The 17011-nt window shown below is 43.2% G+C and overlaps 1 long non-coding RNA gene across 2 annotated transcripts; it reads right to left on the bottom strand.

The window, feature by feature from the left end:
- Window positions 1–2772: 2772 nt before the first annotated feature.
- LOC143842602 (uncharacterized) lies at window positions 2773–16615 on the bottom strand. 2 transcript variants are annotated; one of them, XR_013233212.1, is made up of 6 exons: window positions 16496–16615; window positions 15587–15730; window positions 14711–14807; window positions 12326–12480; window positions 10733–10943; window positions 2773–4045 (listed from the first exon to the last, which is right to left on the bottom strand). It is a non-coding gene; the product is annotated as an uncharacterized LOC143842602 (long non-coding RNA). The 2 variants fall into 2 exon arrangements; XR_013233213.1 differs by lacking the exon at window positions 15587–15730 and having other exon boundaries at window positions 16496–16607.
- Window positions 16616–17011: the final 396 nt, after the last annotated feature.

The following is a 17011-nucleotide window of genomic DNA, read 5'->3' as shown; positions in this document are numbered from 1 at the left end:
ATTTTGCTGTGCATTGTACTTGCAAAATGCTCTCCCTGCACTTGGATAGTGATTGAAATAGCATTGCCACATTGCACTGATTACACAGAGCTTGTAAAAATTCCCCCTCTCCCTTCAGTTTCTATTACAAAGATTCTGTGGTTTGACCTTAGTCCTGTTGTGTGTGCAGCACTGTCATGGTGGCACTGGTTCTGCTGGGCACACTGCACTGGTTCCTTCAGGCTTGTAAACATTCTCCCACCCTCAGTGCTTTATATTGTATTGGTTCTGCTGGGATTCTCTACTGCAGAGATTCTCTAGGTCCCTTGTTTACTTTTTTTGCTGCCCCCCCTACTGGAAACAATTGAGGATGGGGTACCCTCTTGGGGGAGGCTGTAAATCATTCCCTTTAAATCCAATCCTCCTCAAACTGGAGGGAGGGATGTAGAGGCAAATCAGCTGGAGATTCCCTGAAAGTTTTATTTATCCAGCATGTGTGTGTGTGTATGGGGAGGGGTCATTCTATCATGCCATGAACCTTGACAATGATACCAGTTCATTTAGCTTCAAAAAGTTAATGCTTTGTGGTTTCTTAGTGTCCATCCCCCTCCCTGGCTCAGAAGAGTCAATGAAAGTCAGACAGGCAGTGTAATCTGATGCAGACTTAAATCAATGGACATTGAGTTACCTGAATAGGACTATCCTGTGAGTTGCCCATTGAGTCTCTTAGCAATTTGAGTAATGTGCTGAGACCCAGCCAATAAATTGAATACTATCCTTCCTTAAGTAAGTATAAGATTCAGGCTTTTACCTTTAAATATTTTTAAGTGATAGAATCATAGAATTGGAAGGGGTCTCCAGGGTCATCTAGTCCAACCCCCTGCACAATGCAGAATCTCACAACTACCTGCCCACCCACAGTAACCCCAATTTCATGTTCTTGAAAACCAAAGAACACAACAACAGCAAAAGAATCCCCTACTTTGATATCACATTGTATAACATTTGATAATATTATCCAGGCCTCTCCAGTGTGCCAATACCGGAATCCCTCTGAGGGGTAGCCTCATTTGTAACAATATTTCTTCAACTCTAACACCTCTTTCTATGTGAAATGAACATAGCATATGCTGGCAGGAGTATTGATGAAGAACTCAGGAGAGTAAATGGTTCCCTACTAGTCTTGTTATCATGCAGGTTCATTATGCCTTAAGTACTGTTCCATTTTCTCTCCAGTGAGAGGTGAGAATTTCAGAGATATGCTTATCACAGAGATACGTAGACCCCCCCCCACACACACACACACTTTCTCTGAAAGAAAGTCACTTCTGTTGCTGTTCTCCACAAATGCATCAGCTCCCAGCACATTTCCACAAACACTTTCCCACAAAATTTACTGAGAAATGTTGGCAGATGAAAAGTCTATATACACCCATAAAGGTAAAGGTATCCCCTGTGCAAGCACCAAGTCATGCCTGACCCTTGGGGTGACGCCCTCCAGCGTTTTCATGGCAGACTCAATATGGGGTGGTTTGCCAGTGCCTTCCCCAGTCATTACCGTTTTAACCCCTGGCAAGCTGGGTACTCATTTTATCGACCTCAGAAGATTGGAAGGCTGAATCAACCTTGAGCCGGTTGCTGGGATCAAACTCCCAGCCTCATGGTCAGAGCTTCAGACAGCATGTCGGCTGCCTTACCACCCTACAACCATAGGGTTTGACAAATTCTAGGTGGGGTCTGGTGATGCTGATCTCCAAACTGGTGAAAGCAGTGCCCCTAGATAAAATGGCTGCTTTGGAGGGTGGCATTATGCCCTGCTGAGGTCCCTCCCCAGGCTCCACCCCCACCCAAATCTCCAAGAATTTTCTAAGCTAGAGATGACAAACTTAACCCATAGGGTTGGAATATCTTTTGTTGAAAAATGCGGTAACATACATGCAATATACAGTGTCAACTGGCCCAAAATAGCTGGTTGTGTAGAGCATACCATTCCTGTTGTTTTAACTAGCAGCATCAGAGTAGATTATTAAAACTGATATTATTTAAATGTCATTTTTAGGAGTCATTGTAGATAAGGTAATGTCTATTCTTATTAGAACTAATTCTACAGGTGGGATTTTGCAAGCACTTGAGCTTCCCAGGGCCTCAGTTCAAGGAGAATGAGTTAGCATGAATTTAGATTTGCATTCATAATAAGCAAGATAATTAAACAGTATAAATATTTATTGCTTGCAGAGAAAAGCCGGGAGATCATGCTAGAAACCTTTTAGATCATGTCGTAGTTAGCTTTTAAGAATGACTTTTCCATTTTTGGGATACAGCATAGTTACGTACTTTCATTCCTGCAAATGCACTCTGTCACTTTGCCCCAAAAAGATCTGAGAGGTTTCCATGTGATTTTATCTTGGAAGGAAATGACAACAGGTGTCATCCAGCACTGTGCCAGCACTTGAGGAAATGTTAAGCTCAGGCTTTCCACAGCCTCAGGGGAGTCTGCTGGGGAGAAATTTAAAGCCCCCATCACACAGTTTTCCTCAGAAAAAAAATCAGCTGTTTTGTAGGATCTTTCTTCCTCATGGAGAGCCCTGTGCTCTGCTTCCCCAACCCTTCTGGAGTTAGCTGCCAGCTGGGATAAGGTGGGATGAATGCAGGGTTGACATGTCAACCCCACACTTGCTCTCCCCAACCCTTCTGGAACCAGTTGCTGGTCTAGATCAGGCAGGGTGGGCATGGGGCTGCTGCTTTTTATGGGGAGCATTAAGCAGCTGGCTGCCAACTGCTCAGCTATTTGGTTAAAATGATGGGGAGCTATTTAAACCACTGCTTTCTGCTCCCCGTGAAAAGCAGCCGGGAGCAGAAATCAGGGGCTTAAATAGATCCCAGACATTTAAACCAAACAGCTAAGCTGTGGGCAGTTCCCCACCCCCAGCTGTTTATTGTGAAGAGCAGAAAGCAGGTTGTTTAAGTGGCATCCCATCATTTTAACCAAATTCTTCACAACTGGATCAAACTTTTTCAAAGCTAATGGTGGTTCTTTAGTTCATGGACATTGCTTCACAAACCACAAACCAGCCAAATTTTGTGATACACTTCAGTTCTTCAGTGCAGTTTGTGCCTGTCCCTAATCCTGTCTTTCTCTTTCCTGCTTTTGGGCAATTGTACGTATGTCCAAAAGGCTGGCTTCAGATTCAGTGGACTCCAAATAGCTCTGGGCATAATATGGGACTCTTCAGTGAGAGGGGGGAAACCAGCAAAACATGCCCTCTTCTACCACCATGAGTAGAAATGCCATCCTAACAGCAAGAAACAGCCAGAGGATGGTGTGGTGGCCACAGTCACAGACAGCTTTAAAAGGGGGGTTTACAGTTTCATGGATGACCAATCTATTGGTGGCTACTAGCTATGATGACTAAAGGGAACTTCCATGCCCAGTTTCTCAATACTAGAAAGCCCTTTATGCCTTGCTGTTGAACTTCAAGATGTTGGCCACTGATCTGATCCAGCGGGGCTCTTCTTATGTTCTTAAGCCATTTGCCATTTCCTCAGTTGCACATTGACAACATTACACATAAATACTGAATGACTAGTACAACCATAATGATGAAAAGAGAGAATGATTAATTTTAAAGACTGTGTTTATGATGAAGGAATTAAAGAAATAATAATAATAATACCTCAAACGTAATTGAGCAATTTCAAGCAATTAAATCCTAAAGCAAACCAGAAGGATTTGATATTGCTATATATATTTGGTTCATACTTTGATGTGGTACATATATAGTATGAAAGGATGTAAGAACAAAGTACAGCCTAAAGGCATACATGTTCTTTTATTTCTGGCAAAGGTTTGAAAGTCACCAAAGCTGTAATTAGATTTATTATTGACACATGTTTGGAGAAAGCAGTTAAGTGCCTTATTTGAAGTTAGATTCAAATTATGAACGGTTGAAAGAACTGCATGGAAATCAAATGTACCCACCAAACAATTAAATTAGCTGGTCCTTCAGAGGCATTGAGAGCTTGGTGCTGAAATAAGAATATTCAGGGTTGAATTCAGTCCGTTTTCCTGTTGGTAAAAAAAAGGGACAGGGGTTCATTAAACCATTTTGCCTCTGTATATTCCTAGAAGAATATGGGAATACATCTAGGAATGGTAGAAGACAAGGTATAGTGTTTAGTTGGTAGGTTGACATGGACAGAGAGGTGGCTGAGAGGAACCTGGTTGCACTGAATGAGTTCACATCCCATGGCCAGTTGGTGTGCACCTGAGAGTGCTCAAAGAACTTTCTGGAGAGCTTGAAGAACTTTGTCCATCATCTTTAGAACATCTTAGAGCAGTGTTCCCCAACCACCGGGCCGCGAAGGCCCTGGCGCCGGGTCGCGGCTCCCTCTCCCCGCCCCCCAGGCTGCAATCTTCTTTTTGTGGGGGGGGAGAGGGAAATGCAGCCACATGCGCAAATGCGCATGCACGGCCAGGCCACGCATGCGTGGCCGCAAACACGCATGTGTGGCAGTTTTGCGCATTTGCAGCCGTGCATGGTGCCAACGTGCATTTGCGGCCTGTCCACGCATGCGCACATGTGCGAAACTGCCACACATGCACGTTTGCGGCTGCTCATGGCACAAATGTGCACGTGCAGCTGCGCATGCGTGGCCCGCCGGAATGCTCTTCCACACCCACCGGTCCGCAGCCTAAAAAAGGTAGTAGACCACTGATTAGAGGACTGGAGAGGTGCCAGAAGACTGCAAGAGAGTGAATGTTATCTCAATCTTAAAAAAAAAGAGGACAGATTACCCAGGAAACTATAGGCTACCCTCAGTTGCAGGGAAGATAATAAATTGAGCCCAATAGCAATTTTCATATGTATTTTCAGCTCAGGAATGTCATAACACCCCCTTCCTATAGCATAGTGATTTTTAAATGAGCATATTGGATCATCTTAGAGCAGCCTTTCTCAGCCTTTTGGTCATGGAATAACTCCTGAAAAATTCTTTGGGCTTTGAGTAACCCTGGAAGTAATGCCAGCTCACCATGCCTCCTGCCACACACCCAGAAGTCACATGCTTATAGTGTGCATGGCATCACTAATAAACTAAAAGCTTGTTAAATAAGATGTTAGTTTCATTTTAGTGTGTACAATACCTTGCCTGAGAAAAACAAGGAAGCATTCATCTCAAGCCCACCATGCAAAGCAGCAATTTCCAGAGGAAATGATCAGTGTTATTTAGAGATCACTTGTAACTTTGGGAGGTTTCCAGGTACCATCAAGATATTGACAATCCTTAACAATATCTGAAAATATTTTTTCCCATAGTAAGAAATGGCTGCCAGGACAAGCTGCAGGCTGTGAACAGCCCAGGTGTAGTAACTCTCACCTAGGGACACTAGCCTCCAGGTGAGACCTGGTGATCCCCTGGAATTCCAGCTCATCTCCAGATTATGAGATCAGTTTCCCTGAAGAAAATGACTGCTTTAGAGGATAGACTTTGTGACACTGGATACAGTTCTCTCCTGCTAAAATATCTGAGTCCTTTTGCTTGCAACAGCCTTCCTCCAGCCATTTTCTTCTGGCAGAGCTCTGAGAAGAAATTGTGAGAGGGGGGAAATGGAAGGAGCCAGTGAGGGGAGTGAACTGGATACAACTCTTCCCTCCCACTCCTTTTCCATTTTGTGTGAATTCAACAAGGCCACTGCAGGCCAGACTGATGAGCAGAGAACCACTCTGTTCTTCTGACTCCTCCATGAATTAGTTAATTTTATACACACACATACACACATACAGCCAACTCTTTCTCCTGATGGATGGCCAGCCTGACTTTTCCCTTGAAACATTTGCCAGATGTTTGGAAACAGTGACAGCTTGGCTCAAGCAATCACCTGAAACTCAGTCCTTCCAAGATGGAGGTCCTATGGCTGGGTCGGAAAGGGCCAGATGGTGTGCAAATAGAGATCTTGCTCTCAGCCAGGAATCTGGGTGTGATCTTTGATGCTTCCTTGTCAGTTGAGGTGCAGGTCACCAAAGTAGTCCAATTGGTGTTTTTCCATCTGTGCCAAGCTAGGCTACAATGATCAACACAACAGTCTCCTCCAGGCTGGATTTCTGTAATTCATTCTATGTGGGCCTTCATTTGGCCCTGACCCAAAAGTTATAAATGGTGCAGAAAGTGGCTGCTAAGGTCCCCACTGGAACATCTTGGAGGGCCCACATTCAGACAGTGCTGAGGCAGCTGCGTTGGTTACCGGTGGTGTTCCAGATCAAGTTCAAGGTTTTGGTACTGACCTTCAAGGCCCTTTGTGGTCTGGGCCATGCATACTTGTGGGACTGCATATCTCCTTGCACCCCCCCTCCACCCCCGGAGAGCTCTGTACTCTGCAGGTACTAATAGGCTGGTGGTTCCTGACATGTGTGAAGTGTGCCTGGCCAGGACCTTTTTGGTCCAGGCTCCCACCTAGTGGAATGAGCTCCCAGATGAGCTTATGGCCCTGACAGAGCTGTCACAGTTTCACGGAGCCTGTAAAATGGAACTCTTCCACCAGCTTTTGCTCAAGGCTAGGGCTGGAAGAGCTTTTGAGTCCCCCTCTTTCCCCTCTCATGCATGATATAATGTCCGGCATTACATATTTCATCTGCTCGATACATAGGGTCTGATAGGGGGATGTGGTTCCATGTTTTTGCAGCCATGACCAGGGAGGGAGGGGGAGATGCAGTGATCTGGTCACCAATTATGGGGCATCTGGTTTTACTGATTTTGTTGATTGGGTTTTTATTCTAGCACTATACTGTATTTCTCTATGCTGTAAACCAGCAGTCCCCAACCTTTTTATCACTGAGGACTGGTCAACGCTTGACAATTTTACTGTGGCCTGGGGGTGGGGTAGTCTTTTGCCGAGGGATGTCGCTGCTGCCCAAGCCCCTGCTCCACTTGCTTTTCCAACCGCCCCCCCTGATTTCCCACTGCTCACTGGGGGCACTGCCAGCAGAAGCTGTGCAGTGCCATACTAAGGGGGAGCCCCAGCCATGGCGGCCACCGGCCGCCATGTGGCAGGGCAGCAGAGCCAGCAGCAGAGTGGCAGGGCAGCCCCCGAGGCAGCAGCCAGGGAGGAGGACGAGGAGGAGCCACGGCCCAGTACTGACTGAACAACAGACGGGTCCCAGTCTCCGGACCGGGGGTTGGGGACCACTGTTGTAAGCCTCAACGAGCCAGCTTCTGCTCCTGTCTTGGGAAATGCTGGAAAATAAACCACTTCCCCCATTCAAGAGGGACAGATAAAATATGTACAGTTTGCATTGATACAGGCCAGGGCCCATTCTGCAGTTGGATAATGCATTTTAGAAGTAGATTATCCCACACTGCAAAATCCAACTGCAAAAGCATATTGACAGTGCATTACCCAATGTGTGCAGAATCGGCCCAGGTTAGTATTCCCATTAGGCTGAACATGTGTAGTTGGGCAAAGGCATTGTCAGCACAATCATACTGCACCCCCACTATAGATGTTATCTAGTCCAGCATGCATACATTCAATATATACAAGATCTGTTTTGCAGAATGACAGTTGTAGCACTAATGCTGTTTATCTTTTTTGACATTGGAGCGGACTTTAACAGTTACAACGCAAGCACACTAAAGGAGCTAGCGATCTTTACACACATACAGACATCTGTGAAGTTATGTGGCATTGAAGCTGCAGTAGTGGAAGCAATGTATGCTGAGAGATTTCATCCTGAAGTGTGGCACTGTGGGAATACCATGTCCACACTTGGCTGAAATGCATAAGGATTTTCTGCTTCATGCTGTAGTCTCTGATATGTTTTGACAGTTTGCATTACCAGTGAGTGAGGTGTTAAATAATATTCTGAAAATGTGTTTGCATCAATCCTTTGCTTTTCCATGATTTAATACCTCATGTACAGTCACTACTTCCTACAAATGGAATTAGTAGAAAAGAGAAATTCAAGACATTCATTTTTCACTATTTTGAAACAGAATTTAGAAGTACTAATTATACATAATATGATTTCAGTGTCCTCCTGATGAGGCAGGCTTGATTAAACTTGCTCTTCTTAAACTTGTTTTCTCTATAATGTCTTGCGCTTTATGTTTCTTGTAAAAATGCTAGATAACAATACAGGGAAGAAAAATAAAAAACCTAAATCTAATTAAGAAAAAGTAACATGATAACTAGTGTAATATCTAGGAATATTTTTCTGTCTCAATCTGATATTTTGTTATTCTTAAACTGGCAGTCTTCAAGCAAAGGTTGGACACACACTTTTCTTGGATGCTTTAGGATGCTTAGGGCTAATCCTGCATTGAGCAGGGGGTTGGACTAGATGGCCTGTATGGCCCCTTCCAACTCTATGATTCTATGATTCTATGATTCTATGATTCTATGAAACTCAGGTTATATTATTTACATATTCCTTAATTCATATTTATATGTAATGTGTAACAAAAGAATCCATGATCATCTTGCATTTGAAGATTAGCAAGCTATTTTGCAGATAAAGTCTTGTTGCTCCGCCTCAATCTTCTAGCCATGGTTGACACAGTAAATGAACTAGAGGCCTGCTGGCTGCCTTTGGAGGTGATGTTTGATGGCTTCAGATGGCTCTCCTTACCCAAAGTGGAAAGGTTGCTGGGGTTGGTTAGGACTACCACTTGCTCCCTAGATCCCTGCCAATCCTGGCTCCTCAAAGGAGGTGGCCAGTGGATAGGAGGTCAGCTCAGGGATATTAGCAATCTCTCCCTGTTTACCGGGGAGTTCCCCAACCTGCTGAAGGAGGCAGTGGTTCACCCTCTCCTTAAGAAACCATATCTGGATGCACGGGACCCAGCCAGCTACCGCCCAATGTTGCATCTGGTGTTCCTGGGCAAGGTTGTTGAAAGGGCCACTGCAGACCAGCTCATGGCTTTCTTGGAGGAAAATCCGACACTTGACCCATACCAGTCTGGTTTCCATCCTGGCCATGGGGTGGAGATGGTACCCATTGCCTTGATGGATGATCTAAATCGCCAGCTGGATTGAGGTGGGTCAGCCTTGCTGATTCTGTTAGATCTGTTGGCAGCTTTTGATATGTTTGACCATGAAGTGCTGGTCCATACAGGGCACAGCTCTCAGCTGGATACTCTCCTTTCTCCATAACTGGACCCATAGAATTGTATTGGTGGATGAGCTGTTGTGCCCTTACCAACTCCCTTGTGGGGTCACCCAGGCTGTGGTCATCTCCCCCACACTTTTCAATATATTTATGCACCCTCTGGCACAGCTGGTATGGAGTTTGGGGCTGGGCTGATGACACCAAGCTCTATCTCCTAATTGACAGCCATCCAGAACCCCCCCCCGAAACATTTGCCAGATGTTTGGAAACCATTGCTGGATGGTTAGAACAGAGATACCTGAAACTCAACCCTTCCAAGACAGAGGTCCTGTGGCTGTGGGGTAAGGGGATGGGCCAGGAAGGGCGCTTACCCAATGTGGCCAGGACACAACTTATGACTGCACCCCAGGCCAGGAACTTGGGAGTGACCATTGATGCCTCATTATCTCTAGAGGCACAGGTCAAGAAGGTAGCTTGCCTGGCATTCTTCCATTTTCACCAGGCATGGCTACTAACACCCTACCTATCCTCTGAACACCTGGCCACGGTGATCCATGTGACAGTCACCCCTAGAATAGATTTCCGTAACTCACTCTATGCGGGCCTACCCTTGACCTTGATCCGGAAATTGCAGCTGGTGCAGAATGCAGCTGCTAGGATCCTCATAGGGACATCTTGGAGAGCCCATATACTGCCTAGGCTGAGGCAGCTTCATTGGTTGCCAGTTGCTGCCCAGATCCGGTTCAAGTTCTGGTTTTGACCTTCAAGGCCCTTCACGGTCTGGGACCCACATATCTGAGGGATTGCCTTTCATCCTATGAACTTTATGCTCTGCTGGTACTAATATTTTGCTCATCCCCAGCCCCAGGGAAACACACCTAGCCTCAACCAGGGTCAGTCCTGGCCCCCACCTGGTGGAATGAGCTCCTGGTGGAGCTACGGGCTCTGTAGGAGCTATTGGTATTCCGCAAGGCCTGCAAGATGGAGCGCTTCCTCCAAGTCTATGGTTGAGGCCGGCTTGGCAGGGGAAGATCTGTTGAGCCCCCTGGTGCTAAGAGGGTGAGCAATAGCATGACCATCTATGCTCCCTCTTCCCATTCCTCGATATAGATGCTTTTTTTAGGGGTAGGGGGTTGAAGTCCACCACGTTTTTTTAGGAATTTGGTTTTATTGCATGTTAATTGTTTTATTGTTTTTAATGGGCATATTGGGTTTTTATACGGACAAGTTGTAACCCGCCAAGAGCCGGTTTGGGAGTGGTGGGTAATAAGCCTAATAACAATAGCAATAGCAATAGCAATAGCAATAGCAACAACCCTACCCACACTAACATGGCAGTAGGCACCACTGAACATACAGACAAACATGCTTAAGATCACACTGCATCCTTCAACACAGAGCCATGTGGCAGAACAAACTAGGTCAAAGAAATTTTGTGGGTCTGCACACTTTGTCAGAAGCAGGAAAAAAATAATTCACTTAGAAATTTGTCATCAAATTTGCCATGGATGGAGCTAAACACTTTGATTCTTCTGCTGCTTCAGAAGGAAGCAATAGATAAAAACACCCTTGGAGGAAATCCTCCAACACAAACAGTGATCCTCTAAACAAATGCCATGGGGAACATACCACTTTTGTCTAATACCTACTCCATAGATGCAATGCACCTGAAGGAGGAAAGTTCCTCAGGAAGAGACCTCCAGACTGCTTGCTTCCCAAGCCAGAACAGAGTCTTCTAGCATCAAGGAAGGCATCTGGCATGTGGGTGGATGACATGAGGTTCTTGTTACTGCTCCTCAGGACAGCAAAAATCATAAACGTGTGTGTGCACATGCTACTCTATTTCCAAGCAGGCAGGAGCTGGGGAGGCAACGGAGGTGCATCAGTGGAACTGCAGTCTCCCATGCGCAGCAATAAGGAAGCCAAGAATCCCTCCCACCCTCCAGTTACCACATCCAGTCAGAAGCTGAGGCTAGTAAGGCAAAGTAGGTTGCCTGTTTATATAGTCTCCTATCAGCCACTGCAGAAATTAGTTTGGAAAGGGCTGCAGCCCTGTTGGCGTCTTTTATCTTCCTCATCTCAGCACTTGGAAGTAAATAACCTAGGGAGAGAGGAAGCACCATATGGGGCCTCTGATAGTTCAGGTCCTGTAGCATATGCTACATGCACAATGTGGTTAAACTGGTTATGCTTCTCTACTCAGGATTGACTGAGATCTTTGGGATTCCTGAGATGATGCAATTCAATAAGAAGTGTAGGGTTTGACATCTGAGTCACAGTAATGAGAAGCATGCATACTGGATGGGAGATATACTTCTGAGTAGTGGTGTGTATGAACGTGAACTTGGGGCACTTGTGGACTGTAAGCTAAATATGAGCAGAAAGTGTGATGCGGCAGTAAAGAAGGCAAATGCAGTCTTGGGTTATATCAACAGAAGCATTGCATCAAAATGATCCTGCGTGGAGCAGGGGGTTGGACTAGATGGCCTGTATGGCCCCTTCCAACTCTAGGATTCTGTGATTCTGTGAAAATCACAGGATATCATAGTCATACTATATATCACATTGGTCAAACACCACCTGGAGTACTGTGTGCAGTTCTGTGTGAATCAGCCCTCCATGCAAAAAGCTTTGGTTTGTACAGCAAATTTTTTTTTATTTAAGAAAAAAATGAATTAAGAAAACATATATTTTGCCTTGATGTGCTGATTCATCAAGGTAGAAAGTTGTGAAGTTAGCTGCTCACCTGTACTTTTATGAAGCTAAAAACTGTATGTTCTGAAAGATTAAAGCAAGCATATTTAATGGCCTGGAGAATATCTGTGGCATGAAGGGATCTGTCATATTCATACTTAAAGAGCTTCAAGACTAATTGATCTGGTTTTACTTGAAGCTAGTACAAAACTTTGATGCATTTGTAGGATAAAGAACAAAACATAAACTTCTTCAATATGCAACATCTCTAGATAATCTTAAGCAAACTGGGTCAAAATTCATTTAATCTAGTTCCCTGACATATTATGAATAAAAGAATATTTTTTTCTCCTAAACCATATTTCCCTATGAAAGTTACTAAGATCAAAGACCCATCCTTTTAAGACAGGGTCCTCTACACATCCATGTCATCCCCCTCAAAAAAGGATGGATATAAAAGTGCAGATATTCATTAGACTCTCAGTTACATTGTGCACATGCATCTTAACATTTAATATACAAAGTCCAGAGCCATCAGACCCACATACCTGCAACACTGCCTCTCCTGCTATGTTCTGGTATGACAGGTTTTCTTGTCAGGCCAAAGCCTTTCAAACAGTGAAGGTGATACCTTTCAAACAGGTAATATCAGCAGCTTTCTATTTATGCTTATTCTGAGTTTCCACATTAAGGAATGGTTTACCTGAAACACACACACACACACACATGGATCTATTGTTTCACAGGGACAGTTTCTGCATTGGGAATTAGTCCTGCCTTACCACTTTTCCAGAGGCAGGGCAAATTCCTGGTTCTGTGCATACTTAGAGAGTCTGTCCAATGGACATTTGAGGAGTCTGGCAAAATTGAAAAGTGCTATAATAATTGTCTGTCATTTTCTTCTCTTTGTCCTTGGGGAATAAGTAGCATACTACATGTATCCATCAATTGTCTCAAGTCTAGCTTTCTGATTGAGTGAACCCAAATGAATGAGCAAGTCTTTTCTTGGGAGGCCACAGGTGGTGCTGCCAACAGGCAAGTCTTATCTGTTTAATAAGGGTTTAGAGTGTGGAAATGAGCAGTTGAAGCCTTTCATGGAAAGGATGTAAGTATCATCAAGTGGTAAGTGACCTTTCTTTAAGTCTCTGTTAAAGGAACAGGACTCCAAGACTAATGGCAAGCTTACCTGTAGTACCTCTCATTGGCCCTAGATAGAAATATTTGACTAGCTTAAGATCACTCTAACAGTTTCCGCACTGGGAACTTCACTGCCCTGGCTGCCCTGCAAGAGCACAAATCTGGGGCAGAGGAAGTGCATCGGGCCAAATGCTCCCCCGTGCGGGAGCAGGAAGAGACAGGGCAACCTGCCTTTACTCAAACTTCAGCCTGCAGCCTGGTGTGAAGTCTCCAGTGTGGAAATGGTTTCAGTGGATTTCACAGCTTAAGAGGGGAATGTATAACCCTGGAACATCCACTAACCCCCCCCCCCCCCCGTAACCAATACACTCTCTGGTTCTCATCAGACAAGGAGGAAAAGTGGCTTTTGTGCATGACAGAATACTGAAAAAGAAGCCAGAACACATATTCCCGTGCACCTCTAGGAAAGAAATGATAATTGTTACTAAGACTTTTGTTCTGCCAGATTAAATACTTTTGTTACCAAGAGCTTCTTTCTGGTACAGTTATGAAGGATGAATTCCATTTCCATATAGATCGGCTGTGACTTTGAGATGATCCCCAAGTTTCATTAAAAGGTCTTAGCTGTTCCCCTTTACTGACAAGATATACTCTTACGGGACAGAAACTAATTCCTTTCCCAAGCACTTAAGACAATTACTAAATGTGAATTTGGCAAAACACCGCTTAATGTAATGGAGTTATTAAGATGTCTCTGAGACTGGGTTGGGGTGGGGGGGGGAGAGATCTTCCATTTGTAGAAAGTCAGTTCCATGTGGGTGCAAACATATAGACACAGACACTAAAACAGATATTAAAAGGCCTTTGTCTGGGTCATACTACAATGGAATTTTCTAGAATTCAAATATTTCAGATAGCCTTTTATTCCTCTCATGTATTATAACAAGACATGATTTACAGAACACAAAGGGTCTTGTTAGGGGCTTCATAGCTGTTTAATATGTCATGGCAATACTATATAGAAGAAGAAGAGTTTGTTCTTACATGCCGCTTTTCTCTACCCAAAGGAGTCTCAGAGTGGCTTACAGTCGCCTTCCCTTTCCTCTCCCCTTTAAAATGCACAATTCAAATCTGTTGCTGTGGACATGTGGGAAAGCCATTGAAGTTTAGAGGTCAGAGCTGGTATCTGTATCATTTATAATTAAGAAGCCAAACTCTGTCAAAATTCAGGTAGAGATCAACCAACAGACCATTTGCATAACTAGAAACATAAAATTAACTATTACTGATCACTGATATCCTGATTAATCATTCCGTTTCCACTGCCCAACTACTACTGCTGTGAGTCCTTTATTAGTAAGTGGCACCCATGATATCTCCATCAGGAACACACTGTTTGATTGGTTTTGTGCACTGGGATAAATTGGCACACGATTAGGTTCACTTTTAGCATTTCACTTTCCATAAATCATCTCAAAGAAGACTAAGGAAATTTGCCTTCAGTTGCCTTCACCTGCATTCAAGCACCCTTCTTATCACTTATCTGAAACATTTCATTTTCTTTTTAAAAGATCTATATTCCATTCCATGCTGAGTCAGATGGCTCTAGAGGTTTTGGTTGTTGAGCTCTGAGTTGGAGCATTAAATGGATTCAAATCTCCATTTGGACATCACTATGACTGGGGAAGGCACTGGCAAACCACCCCGTATTGAGTCTGCCATGAAAACACTAGAGGGCGTCACCCCAAGGGTCAGACATGACTCAGTGCTTGAACAGGGGATACCTTTACCTTTACCTTTATGTGAAATTCACAGTTGATGATGTTCACCTGTCAACATCTCTCAGTATAATCTTCCTTGCAGGGTTGTTGTGGAAACCGCAATAGAGAAAGACTGGAATATAAGTGTGAGCATGAGGGCAAAAAAGAATTTTTAGTTGAGACTTCTCCATAGATGTTAAAGTGAGTGAAACATTACAGGAATTTCTGTCAATGTCTTAATTTTGCAGGATCTGGAATTCCTCTAATCTTTAGCCAGATTTCAGGATTATAGAAGCTATGGAAAGTAAATGTTGCAGGAAGAATAAAAAATGTCAACAAGCAATCTTTTTTTAAAAAAAAAAAAGGAGCCAAATTCTGTAATTATGGTGAAGCCCTAGGAATAATTTACAGTTTTCTTCGTATCAATACTTTTAGAATAATCTACAGTTTGGAGTTGACAGACTGAAGTGTTGCCTGAGGCAACTTCAAAATATATTTTTCAGGTCTCACACTGTTCTGCCTCATTTAGTCTACATAATTCATCTTGTGATACACCAGATCGCTCCCCCTCTCACAGTTCATTCTTTATAAATATCAGAAAGAATGCCAAACTCGTTGTCTTCTTTTACTTCTTAATAAAACATCGTTCCATTTGTCTTCCACAAAGAAGAGAACAAACATCATTCTTGAAAAAGGGGCAAATATAGCCTAAGAATGGTTCCATCTCAACCTGAGCTGCAGGCTATTTCCTGGCTCCTTGAAACACTCTTGGTTATAGTTCCCATCAATTTTTATTTGGAGCAAAAGTTCATCTCAAACGTGGAAAGAATTGTCTGGGCAAAGCATCCAAAGGATGTTTAGGGAAGCAAATTTCTATTAAGACATTTCTCAGGATAGTTTTGAAGAGCCTACCTGGCATTTAAAGCATCTCTTCAGACATTGAAAGAAACTATTGTTTAACCGAACACATGAAGCTGCCTTATACTGAATCAGAGTCCATCAAAGTCAGGATTGTCTGCTCAGACCAGCAGCAGCTCCACAGCCTCTGCCAGAGATCTAGGAATGTGCAAGGGAAGAGAAATTCAGACCATTTTGGATTTGATTCAAGTTGATTCAGACCAAATCTCATTCATCTGAATCACCCATAGGTTTTGTGGATTCAATCGAATTGATTCAACAAAATCTGAATCAATTTGGTACTATTGAAACCAGTCACATCACTGAAGCCTATGGAGCTCAATTTTCAAAGGCTGCCATTGTGATCCACCAGGCAGCTGGTATCCTTCAGCTGGGTCTTCAGCATCCATCATCCAACCCTACTTGATAGTAGATAGATATTAATGATGGTATTTTAACCATTTTATATGTTAAATATTATTTATTGTCTATTTGTATTTTATTGATGTATTCTAAATGCTACTAGCCACCCTTATTCCTGTTTGGGGGAGAGGGGATGGGCTATAAGTCTGATTGATAAATAAATGGAAAGAGAATGAAATGGTCAAGAAAAGAGAGAAAACCTCAGGAATGACCATTTCATTAAAACATGCAATATGTGAAAGTAACTACTATTATCTTCATGGGAATCTTAAATAAACATTACTTTTAACCTTTTCTCTTTATGGGAATGTTAAATAAAAATAAAAATGCAAAAAAATGACATAATACAAAGCTGAAAGTAAAAAATGCATAGTTATTTTTCACTCAGTTACTAAGTGATTTGTTGCATCCATTTATTTTACATACCGGTAAGTGTTTCTAAAGGACTAAGAAAAAGCAATGAGAATAAAAGCAAGTCTAACTCAAGATAGTTCACCTTACCTTAGCAGGATCAGCTTGCTAGGGAGAGAGAAAACATGATCACATGACCTCTACCCACTAACTTACCCATGGCTAAAAGATCACCCAGAATTACTTCTACACTAGCCACCAAGATGGAAAGCTACAAGTCATGAAAACAAAATCTGGGTTTCTCTTTATCTGCTTGTAGAGTGATAGCAATTGAACACAGATTCCACATAGCTATCTAAACAGAGGTGTGGTATTTGATAACATGGCTCTTTCTGCTATATATCCAACAACACCCAGATAAAAATAACATGCCAATGTCTTTTTAATCCGTGTGGAAAGAAAAGACATAGGGCAGTTTAGAGGAGAGACTCATACAATGCAGTGCTTTGACAGGGAAGTACAATTACAAGAAAAAGCCAGAACATGAAGAAAGAGAAAAATCATTCATTCGAGTCCAGAAAGGGAATGTTTGTTATACACAGCAATGACCAGGATGTTTGTTTTACAAGGGAGCCAATGTCAGTGAAGAATGAATTATTAATTCTA

The sequence above is a fragment of the Paroedura picta genome, chromosome 8 (genome assembly GCF_049243985.1).
Source record: "Paroedura picta isolate Pp20150507F chromosome 8, Ppicta_v3.0, whole genome shotgun sequence".
In the NCBI taxonomy this organism is placed as follows: Eukaryota; Metazoa; Chordata; class Lepidosauria; order Squamata; family Gekkonidae; genus Paroedura; species Paroedura picta.
The sequence above is the reverse complement of the archived record's forward strand: the minus strand, read 5'-3'. Positions and strand labels throughout refer to the sequence as shown.